This window comes from Aegilops tauschii, chromosome 5, assembly GCF_002575655.3.
Source record: "Aegilops tauschii subsp. strangulata cultivar AL8/78 chromosome 5, Aet v6.0, whole genome shotgun sequence".
Lineage (NCBI taxonomy): Eukaryota > Viridiplantae > Streptophyta > Magnoliopsida > Poales > Poaceae > Aegilops > Aegilops tauschii.
In genome coordinates, this window is record NC_053039.3 from 131,164,705 (window position 1) to 131,172,916 (window position 8,212).

The window sequence follows — 8,212 nt, forward strand, 5'->3', positions numbered from 1 at the left end:
GATATTTAGTTGTGAGATGCAAATGCCACACATTATCACAAATTCCAATAAAATGTGAGATTGTTCGATGTATAGTATGGTTTAGATTGTTTGATATTTAGCTGTGAGTTGCAAACGCCACGCATTATCACATTATGGTATAACATGTCCAAAACCATACCACGCGTATCACCGCTATATTCATGCATGCATATGTTTATAACACTATGATCTCCTATTCAAATATATGAATCCACTTTCATATCGAATTATGATCTTTGTTAGTCTCTTACACCCACGCAATCCTCTAACCTTTGTAGCTAGCACTAAATTTCTCTCATTCATGCACACGCCCTCCTCGCCCTCCCCTCCCTCAGCATTCTATCCATCGCGCAAATTCATTTTTTTCTTTAGGTCGTTCTCCCACGGTCTCCACAACTCCTTTCCGACACACATCGCTCGATAAACCTCTCCAGCGATGTCTGCCTACCACATACACACGCACCTTCCATGTCCTCCTTTCTGTGTCCATGCCTCGTGTCTCTCATACGGTCCCACACACGTGTAAACTCTCGCCCCTCTTTTCATCGATCTCACAATCGCACACTCCTCCCCCTATCTAGCTAGTAGGCCTCTCGCACCACCTCCTAGCTCCATTTTCTCTGTCTAACTGTCTCTCTGGGCCTTATTTTCCTCTAACAAATGGATGTACACCGACCGATCTCCCACTATACATATAGCTAGCTAGGTCGTTATAACTCGTTTTCCCCACGCACCGATCGATCTACCTCATTAGTTATATATGTATCTCCCTCTTCCTCTGACACACAACAATTGATCTACCGATCTAGTTAGGTCTGCTCACCAAACACATGGTCCCCCTTCATCATCCAGGCATGCCTCCCGACACATCTATCACGCACACGCACACACAGAAACACATCCCCACTCTTCTTGATAATATTGCAGTTCTACCCTCAGTTTGTCTAGTAGGCCTTTCCCACCATCTTCGAGAAGCAACTCCAGCACCCCTCCAGCACTCTACCTCTCTCTCTCTCTCTCTCTCTCTCTCTGTCCCAACCTATTTCCCGTCCTTCACTTATGTATGGATGTCGACCGATCTCCCTCAAGACATAGTTGGGTCTCTCCTTCTCATCACATATACGAGTCGATCTACCTCTCTAGTTAGGTCTCTGCCTCCCCCTCCCCCCCCCCCCCACACACACACCGATTTATCGAGCGCTCTAATCATGTCTCCCTGCCACACACAAACTTGCCTTGTGCCCTCTGACGTTCCGGTAGGTCAGTCGCCCTATAACTTTGACTTTTGCACACACATAATTTCGAGGGCTCTCTTCATCGATCTCGCACCCACCCACTTGATCCTCTCTTTGACTCTATCGATATCTATGACCCCTCCCTCTCTTCTCGTGGATCGCCCCCTCTATTATGATATAGATAGGCCTCTATTTCACACACATTGCATGTGTCAAATTTTTGTTTGAGATATCATCGACACATATTCCCAAAAATACATTCACGAAATCACCCCCCACCAACAAAAAACACTCGCGAACGCACATCCACCTGTCTAGGTTCGTATCTCTCTCACACACACACGTAGGTGGGGGACGTACACGAAGAGAAGAGGTGCATGCATGGCGCACATACTCCTGTCTCTTTCCCAACCACACCCGCGCGGGTACACGGTGGAGCTCATTTATGTACGACAAGGCAGCCCACGTGGTAATTTGACACGTGTACTGGTTGTCCACTTGATGGAGGATCGTGTACCATGAGTGAAGAAACAAATTGCAACTTGACGCGTTATTTAAAAAAAGAGGCAAACCATGTGGGGCCTACCTTAGAAGCAAGGCTCTATACACTGAGATGCTCTGTACGTATTACTTTTGATGTGTCTCGTCAACTCGCAAAATGAGGAGAAGCTTGCTTAGTACGCCGTCTCCCCCGCCCACGGGCGCGATGGCTCGTAGAGTCGCAAGACGAGGAGAAGCTTGCTTACTACGCGTACGCCCGCTCCCTCGCCCACGCGCGTGGTGGCTCGCGGGACGAGGAGAAAATTTTACTACTCCCTCCGTTACTCCTCGTCCCTAACTTGGTTAGAGAGATTATCATATTGTTTGAAATATATGTCTTTTAGTAGATTTCAATATGAACAACTAGTACATACTCCAAACACTGATGTATATAGACGTATTTTAGAGTGTAGATTCACTCATTTTGCTCTGTATGTAATCCATATTGAAATGGACGTACTAGTACGCACTCTCCCTTGCCCCTCGACCTCGCTCGACCCTCGCCCACGTGGTGGACGTGCAGCAATTCATTCGGTCTTAGATAGCCAGAACGATATACTGTAGTACCATTATTGCTCGACTTCCCGAAGAGGCGAAGAGCCAAGCGCAAGGTTAATATTTTTGAGATACCAAGCGCAAGGTTTATAGGAGAACGATTAGTAGTAGTACTAGTAGTACATACTAGTGGTACGTACTGTATGAGGAAGAAGGCAGCAAGATGTATGTTTTGCATGACAGTCTCTTCTTACATGACGTGCTAGACCTAGTGGACCTCATTGTTGCAATGGGAGTACTTTCATAGATGGCATGATTCAGATTGGTGGGTAGCGGGAATAATTCGGAGCTGCTTAGTCTTAAACCCCATGAAGAAGTCCCATCGAAAGGAATAGCCATCCTCTACACGTGCTCCTATGTAAAATGAGTAAATGAGACAAAAAGAGAAAGAGACAAAGTAAAAAAATCACCAGCCTTAGAGCCAGCCCTATTTTATCAGTGAATGACATTTCTACGTCGTGATTGACATGGCTATATTATTAACCATGCCACGGAGGTAGAAGCAAAATTTTATTTATTTGTGGAGGTAGCAGCGGATGGATATTCAACGAGGAGTGAAATGATGGCTGCTTCCTCGGTCAAACATAGAGAAAGGTGGGCCTCGTGATTTGATGGCTTATTAGTCATTATTACTGCCTGTACTCTTTTCCCATATAATAACCGCGTGGTAGAGTAGTGGGCTATACTTTTAATAACCATGCTCGAAGAGAAGAGGTGCACGCACCCATGCACGTAGTACTAGTAGCACTCTTTGCATCTTTTGTGTCTTCCCCAACCACACACGTGACACGGTGGAGCTCATTTCTGTATGATGGCCCTGTTTGGATCCATGGGTTAGAGCTTGTTTGAGCTAGTTTGGGCTCAAATAGCCCTAAAGTATCCAAACATGAGGGCTAGTATGAGATAGTTGAATCTAACCCACCCAAAAAAACTATCCCATCCAAGAGGTGTTAATTGGAGCTTGTTCTCCTAGTGCATTTATTGTCAATCTAACCATGTCATCCAGACACCTCTTTGGCTAGAGTTAGTTCAAGGTTAGTCATGAGCTAGAAACTAACTCTAACCTCTAGCTAAGTTAGAGTATCCAAAGAGGGCCGATGATGTAGCCCATGTGATAATTTGACGCGTCTAGTAGTAGTTACTCACTTATAAATAAAGGAGGGTCGAGAACCACACATGAACGATGTCGCGTCATTTATAAATACTAGCAAGATGCCCATGCGTTGCACGTAACATCAAGATGCATTTGTATGAGTAGTTTATCTTGTGAGAGAAAAGGATGAACGAGGGAAGGCCTTTGCAAATGTGGAGAGGGGTGTGGGTATCTTTTTGCAGAATTGCCATAGTTTCCTTCCTATCCGTTAGATATAAATCAGACGGCCTATATTGCAGGATGGCAGGCACACCATCATCACCAACTCAGTTTTTTATAAGAGTAGTAGAAAGTTTTTTTCTTCAGTGGCACGTATGCAATATAAATAGGTTCATATGGAGAGAAAAAGAAACCGCTCCACTATATACATAGCCAGGATGAGCCTACACGGCTGCTTGCTGGGGTTGCTCTCTTCACACACTCTCGCACAAAACGACTGTGGTCACATCTCTAACATCTGGGCGGATCACGTCCACCAGGGGAAGGGGTGGATGCTTTGTGTAGATGCGGTCGCCGACGGCGAAAACCCACTGTTGGCACGTCCTGATCAGGGGTCCCCATCGTTCTCTCTCAAAAGCCGGTGTGGTTGCCTTCGTCCCTTGCTCACTGCCGCGACGTGGGTAGTTGCCGCCTCCCACCGCCCTCCTCTAGGTTGAGCTACATCCCGACATCCCTCAGGCACAACTTCCTTTACAGCCGGTTTGCACCACTGCCCCAGCTGCCCACATCACTCCATGTGGATATTTCTCTACTTCTTTGCCCCGCACGTACTCTACTGACTTCTACTGTATTTGTGATGGATTTATGTCTCATCAACTAGTCCCAGTAATCTTATTCTAATCACGCTTCTTCAATTTCTTTGCCACACGGATGCTCATCTCGCTTTTAGTGAAACTGCACAAAATGATCCGATGGTCAAAGGGTTGCAAACTTCATTTCTTCGGAAGGTTCAACATCGCGAGCAAATTAAAGCCTGGTTAGGGTTTAGGGTTCAAGGGCTAGGGACTGCATGGATCGTTTTTTCTTTAGTTGTCTCTTTTCCAAAATAAGTGTCAACTTCAGCAGTAGTACAACTTTGTACTAAAGTTTGCATAAAGTTGAGACACTTATTTTGGAACAGAGGAGTACATATTGGCTATGCTCTATCAATCATTGAGATGCAATAGCATGCATGTTACTCTCCTTTGTATTTGATGAGATGTTGCAACGGGGCAATCTTGGACGCAAGATACATGAAACAGAAGCTAGAAGCTTCATAGCATTGTAAAAATTTATCTCGCTGAGAAATTATAGTACGTACTAATCCTGCTATGTAAAGAGTTAGGTGTCACACGGTGTCCAGAAAATATGGTGATAGTGTGAGGTGGGCCATGTAATCACTGAGCTTGCGTGTTTTCACTGCTTTCGCACTCCTCCGCCGTAAGAATGGAGAAAATTGTAATATACCTCCTTTCGCCGAAACATGGGACATCCAGCAGTCGTACCACCTCAGCAATAATGACCAATGAGCTGTCAAATCACATAGACCTAGCAATAAGTTAGACGGACGAAGCAACCATCACTCTTGAATCCGCTTATCCCTTCAACGCACGCGCCAGTGAGAGGTCGTGTCCGCTCTGCCCGGGCATGAATGCGACACCGATTCTCTAGAGCGGCGCTGACTGTTTTGGACGGCAAGCGCGCGCGGGCGATGGAGGGGCTTTGGGTGGGCCAAGCTGGTCAGGAGCGGGCGCGGCAGCTGTCCCGACCGGACGACCGGAAATGAGAGGATGCACCGACTATCGCGGCTAAATCATACACTACACACCATCTCTCTGTAGGAGTAGGTCGATGTGTCGCTCTCTCTAGCACACACATGTTGTTAAAACACACACACACACGCGCGCGCGCACGCACACAGAGGTTCATAGAATAGGAATATCGTGCGAGTGGGAAGCCACAGAAGTGAGATAAATAGAGTACGTACAAGAAGAGAAGAGGTGACGATTATTCCGTCAAACCTGAACTGAGGAGTAGTACTCGCTCCGTGTAGGTGTTAAGTCATCTTACGAAAATCAGATATTCCCAAAATGTTTAGGCGTCGTCCATTAACTTCACATCTCAATCCCCTCCTAGCCTCGTTGCTAGCGAGCTTTACTTACTTTGCCTTGTTATCTCCCCCGGAAACCCAATGCATGGAGCACAACTACACGTTGATCAGTCAAGGAATCAAAGTCGGCTTGCATGCGAGTTTAATGTGTGGCCCTGCATGGTAGCTAAAACTGCATCTCTTAATTGGTGTGATTAATTATTGTGTTTAGAGAGAGAAATCAGGGCTTTGATTGGAGGAAGGACGAGTCAAGTTTCTCTTTCTCCTCCAATTTGGTTGCACCTTGGTCCCGCTGCACCTTCTAACGTGACTTATACACCTAGACGGAGGGAGTAGTACAAGATACGGTAGCACATTGACTTAGGTCGAATACAAGTGCCCAAAATTATTGGAAGAGAGCAAAGTGTACAAACTAAATAATTAAAATTGAATTTCTCGTTTTTTTACATGGAGGCAAAACATTTGCCTCATCCACTAAATAAGAGGAGAATAGAGTTTCACAGTTTGCAACTGACCTTACAAATAAACGGCATGCAATTACTCTCAATACACCCTAGTTTCTTAGCACCTGTTGTAACCCTTAGTACATACGGTGGCACAATGACTTAGGCAGAATACAAGTGCCCAAAATATTTAAAATTGGAGGATGGCGCAGCCCACCTTTTCGATATTTTGACCGTGTGTGGTTCAGTTGTTGTTCACTTCGGAGGGTCGTGTACCACACGTGAACGTTAGTAAGCGCGATCGGGAGGCGTGCAACGTTAATTGCGAGTTGACTCCTTCGAGCGTTAAATTTTCTTCATGTATTAGCATTGCCCCTAGTATTTTTCTTCACTACGTTAAATAAAGAGTTCCGTTTCGTGCACAATTTAAAATGATTTTTATGGAGAGAAAAAGAAAACCACTCCATCTATATACGCTGCAGCCTCGGCGCTTGTTTTATAGGGTTTGCTCTCTTCATACTCTCTCTCCACTATATATATACACGCTGGAGCCTCAGTGCTTGTAGTTGCTCTCTTCACACTCTCTCACCCTCTCCAGATCTAAACAAGACTTCGTTGGCCTCTCTCTCTCTCTCCCCTCACTACTGGTCAAAGAGCCGGCAGGATCCGTCCGCTGGGAAGGGAAGGAGGCTTAACGCTGTCGCCGTCGGCGAGGGAGGGAATCCACTACCGGCGCAGTTGTTCTCTTTCACCCAGCAGCGGCGCGGGAGGGCCTCCGACCCCTTCTTCCTCGTTGTCGTACATAGTGTGGGCATATCGGCCTCTGGCCGCTCACTGAGCCACACCCCGAGAACCTGAAGGTATAATTTACTTATTCCACATGCATTGCTCTAGCTGCATGTGGATTTTTTTTCCGTTTCTGCACTTGAATCTAGGTATTGGATCAAACAGGAAAGTAGTGGGGAAAGTTGTATAGCATGAATCTAGGACGTGGTTCAAAGAGGAAAGGAAGGGGGAAAGTAGTACAGACTGGCTATCCAGCACCTACATTGGTCGAAAAGGCAAAACGGTGACAAACGCAGTACGCACATCTGTAACGAACTGATCTTTTTGTTGGTGGGGGACAAGGCTGTAGAGTTTGAGCAGGACTAGATTTGCTGCACTCACATAGGGAAAGGTGTCTAAAGATAACAAAACTGGGACCAACACAAATATGCTCCTTGGTTGTTTGTTCTTTGTTGCAACAGACTGTGCATCACCCATTTATATATCGGTAGATGCACATGGTGCTGGTGCGTCCACTGTCCCGTACAACTCTTTAGCTGTTGTTAATCTAATAATGCAGCTGGAAAATTGAAGCAATGCCACAATTAAAAGAAAATTACATGTTTAACGAATTTTATTGTTAATATAATATCTCTATTAATATGAATCAATGCCACTGTTTGTGAACTTGCTACTGTCTTGCTTTCTTTCCCATTTAGATAAGTTAGATGCTTTTTTTGTGGGCTTCTGTGTCATCCACCGTTATTGACCAGTAGTTGTTTCCTATGCACCTCTATGTAAATAGGGTTATCTACTTCACCTCGTTACTATTGTGACCTTTTGTTGCACTGCACAAAACACTTTTGTTTTAAGGGTGTTTTGTGCAGTTCAACCAAAATGTCACACCAACAATGTTGCTTGATTGCTTGATCTTGGTGGGACTGCACAAGAGGAGATCTGACTTCCTATTCGTGTTGGAAAATTTGTTTCAGATCTTCTTCTTGTGAGTTGTTTGAATTCCGCGTCATGAGAGGTCAGTACTAGCCTTCTTTCACATGATTGTGCAGCGTGCTTTCATATGTTGTGCTACTTATACGGTAATGTTGCTTGATTTTAGTGAACTACACAAATGGAGACAAGACTTCCAATCTATATGTGCACCATAATATCCCACTGAGGTAAGATAATGATATTTCACAACTGTTGGCCTGTATTTTGCTACTGTCATCAGAAAATTAATGTTGTTGTTTAGTGCTATACTTGTGCTCCCTAATTGACATGCCAAATCTTACATTGAAGGAGAAGCTTGTCTGTTATTGAACCAAGTGATGAAGGGGAAGAACAAGCGGAAGAAAAACAAAAATCAACTCTCGGTGCTGTAATGAAGCACTGGAACTGTGATGACACAAGT